Here is an 18,642-nt window from a genome sequence, read left to right on the forward strand (position 1 = left end):
TTTAATTGCGGCCAAAATTCGACCAAATCAAATCTCAAGTGTGTGTGTGTGTGTGTGTGTATTGATATATACATGTGTATCTGCCTGTCCGAAGCTAACTTTTTTACTGAGTGCTGGACACTTACTATGTTTTTTTAGTTTTCCCTTTTTTTTTTGCTTGAATTTGTTGTGCTTTTGTTTGGATGCGTGTTCTAATTTGGCGAGCATTTGGTGGCGCTACCCAGCGGAAGCTTTTCGCTTGTTTCTTTAAATTGTGCTTTTTTGTTATTGTTGGTTTGTTTCTGCTGCTTGTTTGCAGTTGAGCTGTAAAAATTGGAAGGCAAAGCATCAAAACGAAAACGAAAATGAAACCGAAACCGAAACCGAAAACGAATCGCATCGAGCGAATACACAAAACACGAACACGTCGCTCCGCTTGCATGTGTGTGTCTCTGTGTGTGTGTGCGTGCTTTCCCGAATGCATAAGCCTAGAGCCGAATGGCAAATGAAGTTCCACTTGTTGTTGCTGGCGGCGCTGCTGCAGAGGGCTCGGCGTTGTTGTCGACACTGTTGCGTCTCTGCTGGTAGATACACACGGATAGGAAAAGGCCATGTCCTTAACACCAACACCAGCATGCTGACGAGGCTGCAGCAGCCGAAACAGCAACAATGAGAGTCAAGGCCCACCAAAACCGGCCCCATCATCAAATAGAAATTGAAGCGATTTGAGTTCGAAATGCCTTCCTCGTTCACATCTTCGTCGTCCTCGTCGTACTCATTGTCGTTGTTGTAGTCGTCGTTTGGCATTGTCCTTGCCATCGTTGGCTGTGTCGTCGGTTCGTCTCGCAGTGGCCATCGTTAGGCGCGTCATTCTCGTTCTCATCGTCGTCGTCGCTGGCAACAGAACTCAGAGTTGGCGCTGCCGTGCGCCGCATCCTAAACTTCACTCCGCTCTGGGCAGCCTCGCGACAACCAGTTGAAGTTCTCTATTGAGCAGCTACCTTGACGCCAAATCTTCCAGTTCAAGTTTAAATCAAATTCGAATACTAATCCAAATTAATTCACTTTAATTGAACGTTAATTTAACAATTTTACCTAATCCAATTGGCCGCACAAATTCGAAATTAAACAAAACAAAACCAAAAACAAAAAAACAAAAAACAAAGAGAATCAAACAAAACAAGTATTTATTCAAGTGTGTAATTTGAGTTTAACGGTTAATCTCGCTGTGAATTGGTTCTAACGGTGAGCGCAAAAATTTCAAATGTCATTTCTCATATGAGTTTGCCCATGGCATTAAATACTTACATGACATCAAAGTTACAATTTTTTTGCATTTTTTTTAATGTTGTTCAGGGCATAAATTCAGCAAACGCTTAATAAAATGACGAGTGACAAGAAAAACTAATTCGTAAATACAAAAATACAAAAAAAAAAAAATTATTAATTATGATAATATATAAATAAAGTTGAAATTATAAATAAAACACGTATTTGCATTGCATTTAGGGATATTGTTCGTTGTCCCTTTTTATCCCCAAAAATTATATTACAAACATTTTTTATTCGATTTGTAATGCTGTGAATTTTACTCATAACCAACATTTTATATACGCATATTTTTTTTAATGATACGAATATATCTATATATATATTTTGTAAGCATTTGATTTATCAGCCTTCATCCCTTCGCGAAGTATTAAAGCACACACTTTTTAAGCTCATATTAAAAATGAATTATTACGTGAATACTTATTTTAAGCAGCTTAATGCTCTCAATCTGATGTGAATATGTTTTTCTCGTGTGTATAGGTGTGACCTTTTAAGAACGTATTTAATTTTGTGTGCTGCTTCTAAGATTTCTTTTACCAGTAATTTTATAGTACAGAAATTCAGTACTAGTGCCGTCTTTGACTACATCCATCCTCCTACCAGTGATCCCAATGGGGACACTCTTTCTTCCAAATGCCTTAGATAACGCATACGCCGAGTAATGCAGATATTTGTGTACTATGCACATACATGAATTTATTGGAATTCTGTTTCAATTAGGGATGTGAATTTGTATTGCATTGCTTTGATTAATTTATTTTCCAGCTTAACAATCAGTCCGGTATTCAATGAATGAGTACTGACAACTTTTGACAAGAAATCAATTTGCATTAAATTGTAGCAAATATTCGATAAAATACAAAATATTCACCTAAGTTATTTGCAAATGGATTTTCATGAATTCCATAGGTTGACAATATATATACATATATATATATTTGGATGCTTAATATTTACATGGAAATCGATTTTTTAAAGTTTTGAGCTGGCAAAAGAATGTTTAATTTAGCAGAAATCTGCAAATACGAAAAGTTATTCGGCTTAGGTTGCCAAAACATAACTTATTCAACTATTTAGCTGGCAGCGTTTTTGGAGTTTCAGTGTTTTCTTTGCCAGTCGTAATCAGGGCATAAATACATTATTGTGGTTTTCTGTATTACTTGGGTAAAGTTGATTAACACTCGGCAAATATTTATAAATATAAATGCTCTTAATGAATTCGGAATGATATTTATGCTTTCTGCTGCACAGAAAGTAAATTATTTTATTTATTTATTTATTTTTTTTGTATTGGTTTTTAAATTGAAACACAATTGGAATGCATTGTGCAATTGGTTTGGTGGAAATGCCTCTCTTTGCATACCATTTATTTGTTGGTTGTAATGGAATTGCAGCTTAATTGTTTGCTGTCTTCGTCGCGATTATCAACATAAACGAATCGAAACTTATTGCCTCAGGTCTGCAGCATGCACAATAAAATCCATTTTATTGCGCCGCCAAAAAGTATGAAACTCATATATGTATATATATATACATATATATATAAATGTATATATATATATAAATGTATCTGTGAGTGTATGTTTGACCGTGTTTGTGTGTGTATTGTGCAAGTTGTCGAAAGTGATTTATATACGATTTAATGCGTTTCTGCTGCCGATTCTGCTGCTGTCGTTTCCATTATTGTTGCTGTTGTTCTGTTGACAGCTGTTGCATTTGTTGTTGTTGCTGCTGTTGCTGCTGCTGCTGCTGCTGCCGTTGCTCTTACTGCTGCGATTTTCCACACAAAATTAATTGCCTGTTAACCATTTTGTAACATTTTTCAAGTACCACATGCCAAATGATTGTGTGCCGGGCCGTGACAAATAAATTTTACAAGCCATGCAAAAAAACAAGCAACAAGACGAACAAACAAAAAAAAGAGAACCAAACAAACAGAAGTCCAACATCAGAAGCAACAACGGCAAGAGCAGCATCAGCATTAGCATCAGTACCGCATATAAATAATAATAAAGTGAAATAAAAGCAGCGTCAGGTAATAAAAATAAAATATAAGAAAGAAAGAAGCGAAACAAAGAGGGGATTCCGAGTGTGTGTGTGTGTGTGTGTGTGTGTGGCACACAGCTAACGATAGCGTGGGGAAGCCAAAGTGTCAAGTAAGCAAACATTTAATTTTGATTTATTATTAATTTTCACGCAGCACGCACACAAATAGACAAGCCCAAACCCAAACACAGCGCAGCAACCAGCCCCTCCCCCCACACCCCTCGCTTCACCCACTCAGACCCCTCTTTGGCACTGACTGCGTTTAAAACCGTAATAGCTTTATGTTTATTTTGTTTGGTTCGCTCTTAGCTTTTTGTTCTTTGTTTGCTTTATGTTTTTTTTTTCGTAATTTTTTTGTGTTTTTTTATTTGATTATTTTTATGTATATTTTTTCTTTTGCTTTTGGTAAAAAGGCCAAAATAAAGGTGTTTTAATACCGTTAACAGCACACGCCAAATTATTGTAATTACTGTTTTCCATTACTTGAGAGTTTGTTGGCCAAAGAACAGGAAACGCAACCAAAAGCATTTAACACACACACACACACACAGCGAGACACACTCAAACAGAGCGACAAAAAGTGTAGCATACAAAAAGGGGCAACGAGAAGAAAGAGGCAAAATGGCAAAAGTGGCGCAAAGTTGTGCAAAAACGTGCGTTTATTTGCGTAAAAACTTGCCATGCCTCCCCATACCTCCCCAGCCCACCTGCTCCGCACTCCACTCGTACTCGATTTGTTGTGTTAGGGGAAGGGGAAGGGGAAGGGGGTACGGGGCACTTGATCTGCTGCCCATCTCGCTTGCTCTTTGTATCTCACTGTGTGTGTGTATGTGTGTGTGCTGGCTTAAATTTTTGGTTGTAAGAAACAAAAATAAAACAAAACAAAAATTGTTTTAATCCCGCTTTTGTATCTCTTTCTCTATCTCTATCTCTCTCTCGCTCTCGCTCTCTCTTTCTGTGTGTGTGTGTTCGACGGACAGCTGTAGCGACTCGCCCAACAAGTTTCGCCTCCTGCCTGGCTGCCTTTTATCGCTGTTGCCTTTTTGTTTTATGTTTATTTTTGTTATCGTCTTTGTCGTCGTTGTTGCTGTTGTTGTTGTTGTCGTTGTCATTCTCTTTGTCTATGACTTTGTCTTTGTCTTTGTCTTTGGCATTACTTTTAATGATGTTCGCTGTCTAGATCTAAGGCTTTAATTGTATTGATTAAATGCTTAATTGTGATGCGGACGAAACAAAAAATGAGAAAAACACACACACACACACATAGACAACAAAAAAAAAGAAAAAAAAAGCAAAAAGGGAAATAAAATAAAAAAGGCCAAGAACAATAACAAAATGGAAGCAAAAGCCAACATTTAATTGTTATTAACAAGCGCGCATTAATTACTATGATTAAAAACGAAACGAAATGCGACGAACGGAACATTCACAATAATTAGTCCGATGGACGCTCAGGTGTTTAATTAAAACTAATAGAGTCAAGCGACAACAGAGAGCCGATTGGCCCGACTGGCTACAGAACAAGCGCAGACAATTTAAACGTGAAACAATTAAAGGCGATGGCATAAAAGCCAAGGCGATAGCAGAAACAGAAACAGAAACAGAAGCAGCAGCAACACAAACATCATCAGCAGCAGCAGCAGCAGCAGCAGCAGCAGCAGCACCAACTGCTACAAGTAAATAACAATGGCAGTGCAGCAACAGCAACAGCAACAGCAGCAGCAGCAAGAATAACAAGGTACATCAACAACGTACACCAACAACAGCAACAAGAAGAACAACAACAGCGGGATAAACAATGAAACATTGAATTTTGTTGTAGTTTTACTAACGATGCAGCAAAAGTTAAGGCATTTATGAAGTGTGGCAACTGCTGCTGGGGCTGCTTGCTGCCTCGCTTCCTCTCTTCTCTTATCGTGTCCTCTCCATGCCACTTCTCTCTATTGTTCTATTCTATGCTCTACGTTTCCATTCAGTTATGCTTTGCTCTGCTTTTGTCTGTCTATCTGTCTGTCTGACTACCTGTCAGTTGTGGCCAAGCCAAGTCAGGGCCAACGGGGTAGCAACAATTGTGCGGTCTGTGGCAAGATATGTGGCAACTTATATGCCAGGCTCTTTAGCAGCGGCCTTACCATTAGCGTCCACGTCAAATTTTCCAATTAATAATGCAAGACAAAACTATTAGCCCATTAATTGAGAGCATTTAAATATTTGATATATGATTGCTGGTAATTGCAATTGAATTATTCAAAGTATTCACTTTGCAACTAGCAAAGTAATCGAAATGACTGATTGAGCTATGCATTTTGATTTAATGAGAACTCTAATTATGTATTTATATACAGTAAAAAACTGAACAATAAATAATTATTGAATATATTTAGATTTATATAAATTTTATATATCTTATATTGATTAATAAATTAATAAGTTTCGAATGTTTCTGTCAGGTTTGTCAACGAGAATGACAAACTTTAAAGTTTTCTCAAACTGAAATTCGTTTTTCTCGTGCACATTTTTCTTGACTTTTCGCCTACCAAAAGGTGGCTGAAAATAAAAGCCAGCTTGTTATTGACACTTAGATAAAAGTTGAATTTTTGCGACCCGTTCGTTGACAAGCTGTTGTCAACTTGTTGACAGAGTCGCACATCATTTTCACACTTTGTTGACAACTGGATGAGTGAGTGGGTGAATGTGTGAGTGAGTGAATCGAAATGTGTCCCATATATATTTAAATAAAACTGGATGTCAACTAATCAAACATGCATTTGCCAGCATTCCCAATAAACGCACAATTACCTAAGTAATTGCATATGAGGATTTTCTTTCTGTGCCGTGTTGAAAACAATTCTCAATTATTTGCCGTAGAGTTTTTAAGGTCACTGGCAAAAGGCTTAAGTTGATATGTGTGTGCTGTCCACGAGGAGGGGTGTGGGGAGGGAGAGTTTCGCACCTTATCGGTTCGATGCAGTGTTGGCCTTGAGGCGGCGTCCTTTCCCATACTACATGGATGGAATTTTAATCAAGTTGGCAACCGGTGACAATATCAAGCACTCTTAATCCCTTAATCTCTCAGATCTCAGACTGCAACACGCAACACGCAGCATGCAGCATGCAGCATGCGGCATGCACTAAGCAATTTTGCAATTCGCAAACTGACCGTTGCATGTCGAGCAGTGCTTAGAGGTATGGGAATCCAGCACAGCACAAAGCTGACACAAAAATCTCATTACGTTACGCAACGTCACGTCATGTCACATCACGTCAAGTCAGGTGTGTGTGCTACGTGTTGGCCAACAATGTTGACGGTGTCTACCAATGCCGTCGTCATCCTCGTCCTCGTCCTCGTCCTCGTCCTCATCTACGTCCTCGTCGTCTCTCACATGCGTGTTCAGATTGCTGAGCTCGTCAAAATTGTTCCAAGCCACTTTTCTGCTACTCCTTTTTTAACCTCCAGCGCCCACCCACAATTCTCCAGTCTCCAGTCTCTATTTTCTATTCTGTATTCCCTTCCATTTCTTTATTTTTATTTTATTATTATTAGTCGTTGGTTTTTGATGTAGTTGTTGTTGTTGTTGTTGCCGTTGTTGTTGTTATTTTCTTTGCCATTTTGGCGTTCCTTCCATAAGCCAATAAGCTCATATTAAACTTAAGCGAGCAGCTCACTCGGCTGGGCAGGGGCCGTGCCAGGAGCGGATTGGGGGTTCGCAGGGTGTTGCTGCTGATGTTCGGGTTTTGTTCTCATTGGCTTTGGCATTCGCTTTGTCTTTGGCTTGCGCTGGGAATTTGCTAAATTACTAGCGATTTATTAAGCCGTCGTTCTTCTTGTTGTTGTTGTTGTTGTTCTGCTTCTTATGGGCTATTAACTCGCCTGAATCGCAAGTAGTAAACACAACTCAGCCGAGGCAGTGGGGCTGGCCACAAACACTAATAGACAAATACAAACACGATGCAATTATTTGTTTTGGCACCCATTGCCACATCCTCTGCGACCGGGCAAGAGTCGTGGCCTTTCGGGGCGTCGCGAATCGTCGATTATTTTCCGGGGTTTGGCCAAAAAAAAAAATATATATATATATATATACAAAGACAAAAAAAGTGGGATGTGTGAGTGGTTAAAGGGCTACAAATTGATACTATCAATTCATTGAAATCCTAACAGTTTTTGGCTTTACCCAGAGGGTACCTAATCGGGTACCTAAACGGGTACCTATAAGTGGTTAGCGATTGGGTACCAATGTTTACCTACGAGTGGATACAGGCGGAAGTATTTACCAGTCGCCCTCATATTTTATTCATGGCTACAGCTGGACTACTGCAGAAAATGTAAACATTTTCATTTCATTTTTTAAAGATAATCCACGATGCGTCAAGTTATATAAATTCTCGATTCGAATGATATATTTAAAATCGATTTTAATCGATTTGTTATCGATAAAATAAAATATACTTGTTAAGAGTTTGATAAAAGAGAACACAGACGAACTAACTAACATGCTCAAGTCGACTCTGCTGTCTTGGTCGTGATCAAGAATATATATGTATAAATATATATATATATATATTCGGCAGGTCGAACAAGCTTTCTTCTGTTTGCTCCTCTTACACACTTTTGCCCATCGGCCTTATCCGCCGTCTTAATCATTTTTAATGGGTTCAGCGTAGAAGAGTATGCCACGCTTAGATTGACTGATTGTAAGGCAATTAAAGCAGCTTTCAATTAGTTTTAATTAGTTTGCGAATGTGAACTTTTACTATGATGTGATTTTCTCATTTCCACTGACTGACTGTACGTCATACCGTTGACTAATGAAATGCTTTTTGTGTCTTGAGTCGCAATCTGACCGGAAATCGCACGCATGACTCTTATTGACTTAGTTCAGGCAGCATATCCTGTGTTGGGGCGTTCAAGTAACGCTTTAAACGCTGGACAGCAGCCACTAAAGCGCACAAGTGTATACACATGTATATATATATATATATATATATATATGGGGTGTGCCTAGACACACACACACAGTTACACACAGTTGGTAGCCAGGCGAATCCATTATTGCCACCGTCGTCGTCATCGTCGTCGTCGTCGTCGACTTGTTGCGCGTTCCTTTTAGCTCGCAGACGTTGCGACGCCGACGTGCACTTAAAGAAATATTCAAGCGATTTCCCAGCTGGCACACACACACATATCAGCATATAAATATAGCGGTCTATAAATGTGCATGTACGTTTGTGGATGGTAATAAAACCAAGGCTGGGATTGGGATGCGTGACAAGTTAAGTTAACACCAGTTAGTTGGCCATCTGGCATTTTCATTTCTGTTGGCGACCATTTTGTGGGGCACAGATTTGAGGCACAATTAATTAAGGAAGCACCGCCACACATGCGTTGCCTGCAATGCTGCAGCTGTGGCCCGAAACGATGTTTAAAAGCAATTAATGGCGAATTGCTGGCCGAGCGGTTTTATTTGTGCGTTGCGTATACGCAGCATAAAGCGCGCCAGTAAAATGGAGAACCTGCTTTGCGTTGCTTGAGTTTTGTCGTAAGCCCATATCCACAGTTCCCATCCCCCATCCCCCATTCCCCATTGCCCACGGGTAACTCCCAAACCGCAAAACCGTTTAATTTGAGCTCAAATTTGACAGCTATTGGACAGGCGAACGAGGCACCGAACATTCTAGCTGGCATCAGGGCTTGTGGCTGCAGTTTTGAGGCTTTGCGAGCAGCGATGGGTGTCGACGGACAGCGACGGGCGGCGACGGGCTGCGACAAGGATGCGCACTTAGAGTCCTGCCAAAAGCTGTCAACAGCGGCCTCCAGTCGACAGTGGGGCGAAAGCAGGTGTAAAACAAGCCTCAACCTGGCCAATCGACGACAAAACTTGTATGATTCATTAAGATAAGCAATATGCGAATTTCTAAAAACAATCATATATCCTTCGATTACAAATATATCGCAGAATGCCTTAAGCTAACACATAAAAATCATATATACATATAAATCAATCAGATAATATTTATATATTCTGCTTAGGAATTTCTAAAAAGGGATTGCAACAATTAAATACTGTTCATTCATCTTGCTTGATTTCGATATTTATTCATTTCATTTTCGATGTGAAAATAGTTATTAATTTTCAATACGATTAAGCCGAGTTAAATTTGACAGATTAGTTGCATTTGAAATAATTTCGGAGAATTCAATTAATTGAACGCGTTCATGCCGACTAAGCCTGTTTGCCTCAGTTCAGTACATGCTTTCAAATTTATCGCTTGCGTCGTGTTGGGACAATCCAAACCGAGATTAATTTCGGATTCAATGAGGTTATTTTTACTTTTTTATTACTTTTGTTTTTTGTTTAGTTTTTGTCTGCTTGCGCCCGAAAGGGCAGTGCTTATTGTGAAAATAATGGCACATTTTAAACTGCGGAATACAAAAACGATATATATATATATCTATATATTTATATATGTATGAGGAGCTAGCTAACGTCATAAAACGTTATCGATTTATGCGTGGTCATATTGTTAATTTCATTCCGCTGCTCGCGCAATTTAACATGGATTGTTCGTTGTCAAATTGAGGATTATAACAATACAATAAAGTTGGTAACTCTCAAGCCTGACAAAAGCGAACAGCGCCCATACATACACATAGATACACACACACACACACATATATATATATATATATATATATACACATCTACAGCTGTCAATTGCAGTTGTTTTTTGAGTGCGTACTTTAACAACTCGCATTTTCTTGTACATTCGCTCAGTTTCTTAAAGGGCAATTTCTTAGCCGCCTTTCGTGCAGTGTATGAGTGTGTTTGCTCTGACTCGGATTTGCTTTAGGTGTGACACGGCAACAAGCCGAGACACCAAACCCACCCACCCACAAGAAGCAATGGGAAACAGAAGAGAAAAAAATGAAGGAAAATCGAAAAGTTGGCAAAGCAACAAGCTGCGTTGGTGACGATGATGAGAATGATAGAAATTTGTGGGTAGCGGCAATGGTTTTACATGGTCACAGTTGCCTGGCTTGTGCTCTGTCTCTCTATTTCCCTCTCTCTCTCTCTCTCTCTCTCTTACTGTCTCTTTCCGGGCCTGTCTGTCTGTCTCTTTCTGTCTTTTTTGTGTGCATGTGTCGCGTCTCAGTTGTGTTGCTGCCTGTTGCGCCTTTTGCGTGTCACTTTGTGCGGCTCAGTTGCTTACAGTTACTTTAGCCAGCCCGTCAGTTTGCCAGTCTGCCAGTCTGCCAGTTTGCCAGTTTGGCAGCCAAGTATAACAATGGGGCATGCCAAAATGTCTCGTTCTGCCTTTTATAACAAGACCCGTTACCAGCTTCAGGAGCGCACACTTTGTCAATACATTCCCCCATTCCCCCATTCCCCCATTAAAAAAAACACACAAAAAATGCCAACTATGTGGCGATAATAGCATACCCTAACAAATCGAATTTGTTTTAAGAGCATAACAATGAGAACTAGATTTGTTTTTAATATGTTGGAGAGCACCTAATGACGTCAGCTTTGACATAATGTTACTATGGCAGCTATATGATTTGCCTAAGTAACTAATAAGCATTAGCTGCGGCAAATTTCAAGCAGATTGTTTGAAATCCAAGAGACTACTTTGCATCGGCAAACTCGACTCGGCTGTTAAGGGCTGTGTTTGTATGTTTATACCTTATGGCAACACTTCTCAACCAACACTTCGAATACCCAAGGCAAGAGTATTAAGACAGATATATATATATATATATATATATATATATATATATATATAGAGGGAGGAAGAGAGAGACAGAGAATAAAAGAAGGAATTCTACTTGAATGTCTGCCTAGTTGTTCAACTGACGTCTCTTCTATCGCCTCATCGTTGTCTCCTTGTGCTCCTTGCTGCTGTGGCAACAATTTGAGAAATAACTCCGGCAATGCCAGCGCGAAACTTTTGCGACCTCCTCGCCCGAAAAAAAAAAAATATATATATATATACACACACACACATACACAAACATGGTGTTGCACACTAATACCAATGGGGAGCAATTCCAATAGCATTGGGCGCCATGGCGTAACAGATACACAAACTTAACTTAACTGAGTGTGTAAGCAATACACGAGCGACGAGCTGAAAATTGTAAGAAACGCCAGTGTAATACAACACGCTGCCTTCCCAAGGGGTGTGTGTGTGTGTGTGTGTGTGTGTGCGTCTCTGTGTGTGTGTGTGCGTGTGGATGGGGTTTTTGTGTGTAGCCCATTATCACTGGCCCAGCGCTCAGCTGTGTTTCGACTTAAGTAACATTCCACGTTGCGAGGTCGACTGCGTCGTTGTTTGAGAAGTTTGCATACATTTAGATATACTCACTTACATAGTGGCGCACAGTGCTGGCCAATTGAATGGGGACAATTGTGTGATTGTGTGCATCGGGGGAATAACGCTCACGAGTGTATGCAATAAGTTAAGTTAATATATACCATATATATATATATATATAATCATTGGGGGGGCATCATCATCATCATCATCATAATGTTGATCAATTACAGTTTTCAATGAATTCTCCTTGGAATTTGTAAAATAATCTCCTCATCTTTTTATTGTGTTTACTTCTTAAAGGCAGCCTTTAAATATTCATTTGTCGAAAATAAAACCAAATAAAACATATTATAATTTTTAACTCGAAAATATCTTTAACGCTTTTCAGGTTTTGTTGCTAATTAATTAAGTGGACTTGAACGGGCTTCTGTGATTAGTGTTTCCAATCATTTTGAGCTGCACTTTTCGTATATACGCATTTTACTGTAATTTATTTACAATTTTGAATTCAATGTCTGGTTTTCACTTTTTCACTTTTCACTTTTCTCATTTCACTCTGTAGTCAGGAATCAGCAGTCAGCTGTCAGCCGGTCGGTCGTTAATTATTTGACAAATCGAAAAATGTAAATTGATGTATTCCATTAGTATTTCAGTTGTCGGACAACTGAAGAGCTGTGGTGTGCAGTTGAAATGCACACAATCCATCACATTAAATTCAATTCAGTGGTAGTAAACAAAATAAATGGAATTAACAATTGAATTATTACACAATTTCGTTGTCTTTCGTCGATTTTTGTTGTAAATCCAAATCTGATATACGATCTAATTATGTGCACTCTTTGTTTTGTGTATATATTTTCGCATTTAGTCAGTTTCTGCTTCCATTGAATTGGGTGGCGCTGTTAAATATTTAATATTACTTTCACTTCAATGTACCATTAGACTGTGTGTATATATTTGTGTGTGTTTGTACTATACTTAAATGCAGCCTTTTGTGTTTCCTTCTTACGCATACAATCATCAAAATTTATAAGTAAAGTTAAGCAGTGCAAAGGCAAATATTTTTCAAAGTTGCCCGCGTTCATTTCGCGTCTCGCAAACTGCAAACTAAATCAACTTAAAACCAGTCGATGGGTTCACTTCGCTTGGGTTGAATAAGGTTGGGTTGGGCTGGATTGGGTTGGGTTGGGTTGCGGCCTGCGTTGCGGTTGCTTCATTATTGCTAAAACCCTAAAAGCAAAGTCTGACCTTGATGATGACGATGATGATGATGATGACTATGACAATGGTAATCATGAGCATGATGGTGGACAACTTTATTGGCGACGTCGTCTGTCGAACTACAAAATATTTGATAAAATTTTCAAGAGATTTTCTTTCATTTTTTTTTCTTCTCTTTTTTGGTTGTTGCAATTATTTTTAGGGATCAATAAAATAAGTTTATAAATAGCTAACTGTACGCAACACAGCAAGGCAGGGTGTGTGATTCAAACAGAGAGAAAGAAAGAGTGAGAAGGAGAGAGAGAAAGAAAGACAAATATATATATATATATATATATATATATATATAGAAAGAAAGAGAGTGGGAGAGAGAGAGAGAGAGAGAGATGAAAAGATTGTTGTTGCCGTTGTCAGTCACAAAAATCAGCAGGCAGCTAAAGAAAAATCAAGTTTAGGCAACTTTGTTTACTCAATTAGTTGTTTTTATTATTTGCTGGTTCGCTGGCTTCGTTAAGGCAGCTTGATGACCTGCCAGACGAAGAAAGGGGCAAGCAGGAAGGTAGCGGTTGGGGCAACTACCACACTAATTGGCTTAGAGCGACAAGCGAAAATTAACTTTTATTTTCAGTTGAGCTGCCTCTGCAATAATGTAAAATAAAATTTTCCATGCCCATGAAGTAAAAAGTTAACAAAGCCAAAAAGTTGCCCACAGCAACGGCAACGGCAACGGCAACGGCAACTGCAAAGGGAGCGACAGGAGCGGCTGGAGAATTAGGAGCAGCAGAGCCAGGGATGTAGGTGAACGAGCCAGAGAAATCGGTAAAATCAACAAAACACACGCAAGATAAACATGGCCACAGCCACAGAGCTGAGAGCACAAAGCAGCGCCAATTCTTATTGTGAGGCGCCACAATGCGTAGCCGACCTGTTGGTTATTTGGTTTGTTGGTTGGCTGGTTAGTCGACTGTCTGCCCGACAGCGCGTATAAGTGCCACTTGGCTTTGGGCATTGAGCATTGGGCATTAAGCATTCGGCACTGGGCGCTGGGCACTGGGCGGGGGGCGCTGGGCACTGGATGAGAGTCAGCTTGAATTTATGCTGGCTAAATTGCAATATCAATAAGCAGGTAGCGAAAGAAAGCAAAAAGTAACATTAAGTGATATAAGACCAAGTTTTAATGCGCCAAATGCCAGTAATGAAAACAGAAAGTAACTTTTACGACTCAAATGGAGCCAGCAACAGAGCAGAGCAGTCGTATTTCATATATATATTTATATTTATATTTATATACAATATGGATAAATAGATATACATAAATAATACATACAATATGACTGAGCGGATAGAACAAACACCTGTTTGCTGATGTATGAGCACAAGCCAATGCAAGCACTCAAGTAAACATATTAAAATAGAGTTGTTGGCACAGCAAACATTTATGTTTGCCGCACACACACAGCACCTCGAAAGGAAAACTACTCGGCGTATGTGCAATATAGACAAGAACAGGTTTAAGCTTACTGCTTTACCCCGGAGTTGTGAACATTTTATCCGGCTATCGAATTATGGCTTATACCACACACATTGTGATTATAATTCAAATCTTCCAAGGCAACCATTTTTAGTTTGAGTGTATTTTGTTCTACTATCTATTTTTAGTTGAATAGGCAATGTGGAAGGTTCACTGATTGTCCAATAGTTGGAATTCAATTAATCAGGTTGGTTGTGTTGCTGTTGCACTCGAAGTAATTGCGATTTGCCACCTCTTTGGCATTCTGCAAAAAATCACTTCAGCATGCAATTGCAGTCCCAAGAACAGAACAATGCCAACTGTCTGGATGCCATCTATCTAACCTTCATTAAATACCCGCCTCGCGTGCAGACTGTGCCACTCGTTGCCAGTTGTCCAGTTATCCAGTTGCCCAATATATGATATCCCTGTGGCGTTCGTTGTAATTATGTGTGCGGACTGGAGTTTGTTTAACTCTTATGTTACCGACAGTTGGAGAATGTGCCTGAGCTCTGCTGAGTGTTGCCAATTAACTGGGTTTCTCTTTGACATTGCTAATGATTTAAAGATATGATAAATACTCGAAATCGAATGGCTTCCAATACTTTTTCAGGCACTGTAAGCTTTCAAAACTGAACCGAACTTCAGGTTGAAGGTCATCAAGGTCATTGATCGCTCTAAATTGGCAAAAATTTCTTGATATTATTTCGAAATCGTCATGGGGAACAAGCAGAAAGCATGCTGTTGTTGCCTTATCGAAATGGCGAACTGATTTTCGCAGTTACTTTTAATGAAAGCGGATGGAGGGCAATGTGAATAAGGTTGCGCGAGTAAAATGTGAAAATGCGAATCTAAAATGCGAATGCGATTGAGAAATGCAAGCGGAAATGGGAAATGAGCCAAGCAGCCAAGTAGCCAAGTAGCCAGTCAGAGCCTGCTGCGAATTCCCCCAAGTCATTACAGCTGCACTCCCCAACACATTTTCTTGTTGCCCTTACTTACCGTTTCCTTGCTCTTGGCATGATTTCTCAGCTGCTGCTTGTTTGGGGGCTATGCCCCCGTTTTTGTACGGCTTGCGTGCATTGCATTTGGGTCAAGGCTGCTTCTCGCTTCTGTTGCTGTTGGCCGGCTCTTTATGGCTGCTGCTCCTGCTCCTGCTCCGCTTCGCCCTTCGCCTGCTGTGCCTGAAAAGTTTGATAGTACATGCAAAAGAGTGGCCAATGCCAGCATCAAATTGACATCAAGATCACGGCCAACTGGGGACAGCAATTCTTTTTATTGCATTTCCTTGTCATGGTGAAGTGCAAAAAGTATAGCATACTTTACAGCTGTGTGGATTAACAAGTTAAATTACTTCTGCTTTGTCTAAGAGGACGTCCCACACTAAGACGATGGGCGTGGTGTACACAGAGACACACTCAAACTCAAACAAATCCCTGGTCTAAGTCCAATTTCAAGTTCAGGCCATGGCAATTTGTACACGCCGCCGCATTCAATTCGTTTCAACGGCTTAGAGCATCATCAGTTTGTTTGTTTGTCTGTTTGTTGTTGTTGTTGTTGCTTGTTGTTGTTGCTGTTGCTGTTGCTGTTGTCGTTGTCCCTGAATGGGCGTGACTGTGAGCTTATCAGCTGTGGCACAGACTCAGTCCCATTGCCACTGCTAGTGGCGCTTAATGATCATTCAGCATTCATCTTCCCCTTGGCTGGGCACGCTAATGCTCATTTAATGGCCCATCCATGTTCTGTTAATTATGCGATTCTTGGCCCAGTTATTTTCCCAGTGCTTTTTAATGGGCCACCACACTCGTTGGCCCAACTGTTGTTGTTGTTTGTTGTTGTTGCTTAGCCAGAGCCAGAGCCAGAGCCCGCAATTGCTCTGTGCTTTATTGATGGCTTTATGGCAGCTAAGCTTCAAGCTTTCACATGTAATGGCCGTGTTTGTGCGGCTCTAAAAGTTATGCCTCTATCTAGCCTCAGCTTCAGCTTCAGGTTCAGTTTCGGCTTTGGCTTCAGCTTCAGCTTCAGCTTCTTGGTCCTTTCACTGCCTGCCCATTACGGCCACTGGCTAACGTCATTTTATTTATTTATTTATTTACTTTTTTTTTTACTGTGGTGTGCCTACACGAGAGCTTCTGTGCCGAGGGCGCGTCGCATAACTTGATTTATATCCATACAGTGTCAAGGGGGGCCAAGATGAACTGTCCGCAGCCACAATGGGCGGCACTGGACGGCACTGGATTGTAGTGGACTGGAGTGGATTGGGTAAATGCGGGGATTGAAGCTGGCATGCAGCGTCTGACATATTTATAATGCGCCCCTATGGGTCTTCCAGCCATGACATATAACTTGGTGCTCTGTGCTCTATGTGATTTAGGAGGGGATGATGTTTAAAAGGTTTTCGCACAGGGACAAATTATGGTTGCAATTATGTTTATGAATGTACAATTAAAAAAATTAAATTTATACCAAAACTCATAATGCCACTGAGCTGATTATATTTAAGAGAGAAAATTCAAATACAGTTGTCATTTTATTTATCAGATTGCTTGTGTAAAATACTATCATCGGCGTACAGCCAAATAAATGGGTTGTGGTATTAAATTTGCATAGCAATTGGGTTTCAATGAATTTATTTGCAACAAGACAGCAAGCTCTAGTCGAGAGACCATATACCATATACATATGTATGTATGTATATGTTCATGTATATATGTGTGTATACACGCAGATATCTTGGGAAAGGCTGATTCCTTAGCATTGTGGCTTGAATTGCTGTTATCGATAAGATGAAATAAGCCCGATATGGGCATGGTATAGGAACATGTTATGTAAGTGCTTCTTTAACTATTATTTTGTTATTCAACTTTACTGCATTGTCTTCTTTTGTTTTTGTTCAGTGTAGTTAATCAATGAAGCGATTTCTGTGTAATATTCTTGAAATTTCTCGAATTTCCTCTAGTTGCTTAATTTAATGATTTCTTTGTTGTCTCACACTTCACTTACCTTACAATTAACTACCCCATTTTCAATAAATCCCCATTAACATTTTATTTTCTCCGATGAATGCAAGAAATTTGATTTTCTTGGAACCGTTTCTTCATTTTCTTGAATTTTATTTTTAATTTACCGCTCGGTTACTTGAGTTCCTATTCGAATTTCCAGGAAGTCCTTAGCAGTTGCTTCTCTCTGATGACGGTGTTCCCTTTGGTTGCCATTCTATTATATTTGTATTTGTGTTTATTTGCCCTCAACCTGTTCCACATATCGTGTCCTCTTATCCGCTTCTGTTTGCGCGCTCGCACACAATTCTTTGCTGCCAGCTGGTGAAGTTGCCACGCCAATCAAATGCCCAAAATATTCAAATTGCTAAATGAAACGTTAATTATGGGCATTTCCATGCCATAAGTACTAATACCTTTACAAGCATTCATCACCCAGACCATGTCCATCCTCATCCTCATCCTCATCCTCGTACTCAATCCCAGCGACACACACAATTTCCATTTGTCCGCGTGTGTTGCGTGTTGTGTGTTCTTTGCTTTCTGATTCTGATTATATTTCCATTTCAGCCTTGTCATTTTCGCATTTACCATTCGAAATTGATTGAAATACAATTTTTGGCGACAATAACAGCAAGGCAACAACAATAAAAAGGACATCAAAAGAGGGCGTTCCAATGGCAATCCGCGAATTGGCAAGCTGCCCACTGCCAATTAGAAATCACTTAATGCATCCTATTACGAAAATACATATGTAAATGAGTGTGACTGTCTGCCTGTGTGTGTGTATATATGTGTGTATCTGTGTGTGTGTGATTACATAATAGACACTTTATTACCATTAACTTTATTTACATTTTATACAAATGAGGCGCGAGTGAAGTGACAAACGTGAAAAGGGTAAAGGGTCTCATTCATGTATCAGCAAGTGTCTCTGTGTGTGTGTGTGTGTCTGTGTGTGTGTGTGTGGCTCTGTCTGCTGCGCGTGTGTGTGTATGGTCATGAATTTTTCCGTCCTTTCGGTGAGCGTGTGTGTGCATTGGAGCTTGTGTATTTTCAAAAGCATATTCAGCAGAAATATATGAAAATCCAGTATACACTTTGGCAAGTGCCTGCTACTAAATACCCTACAAATAAATAACAATTTTCATATTCTTTGAGTTCAAGCTTTGATTACATTTCATATTCGTTGGTCTCTGCCACTGCAACACTCCGATTAGGAGTAGTATGAAACAA

General features: G+C 39.7%; 1 protein-coding gene across 1 annotated transcript in view; it reads left to right on the top strand.

Moving 5' to 3' along the window:
* Positions 1-1,168: 1,168 nt before the first annotated feature.
* LOC6569541 overlaps positions 1,169-18,642 on the top strand; it is a 31,795-nt gene continuing 14,321 nt past the window's right edge. The window contains exon 1 of the mRNA XM_001995471.2: positions 1,169-1,224. The gene's annotated coding sequence lies outside the window, so the exon portion shown is untranslated. The remainder of the gene's footprint in view (positions 1,225-18,642) is intronic.

The sequence above is a fragment of the Drosophila grimshawi genome, unplaced genomic scaffold (genome assembly GCF_018153295.1).
Source record: "Drosophila grimshawi isolate 15287-2541.00 unplaced genomic scaffold, ASM1815329v1 contig_848, whole genome shotgun sequence".
Classification (NCBI taxonomy): Eukaryota; Metazoa; Arthropoda; class Insecta; order Diptera; family Drosophilidae; genus Drosophila; species Drosophila grimshawi.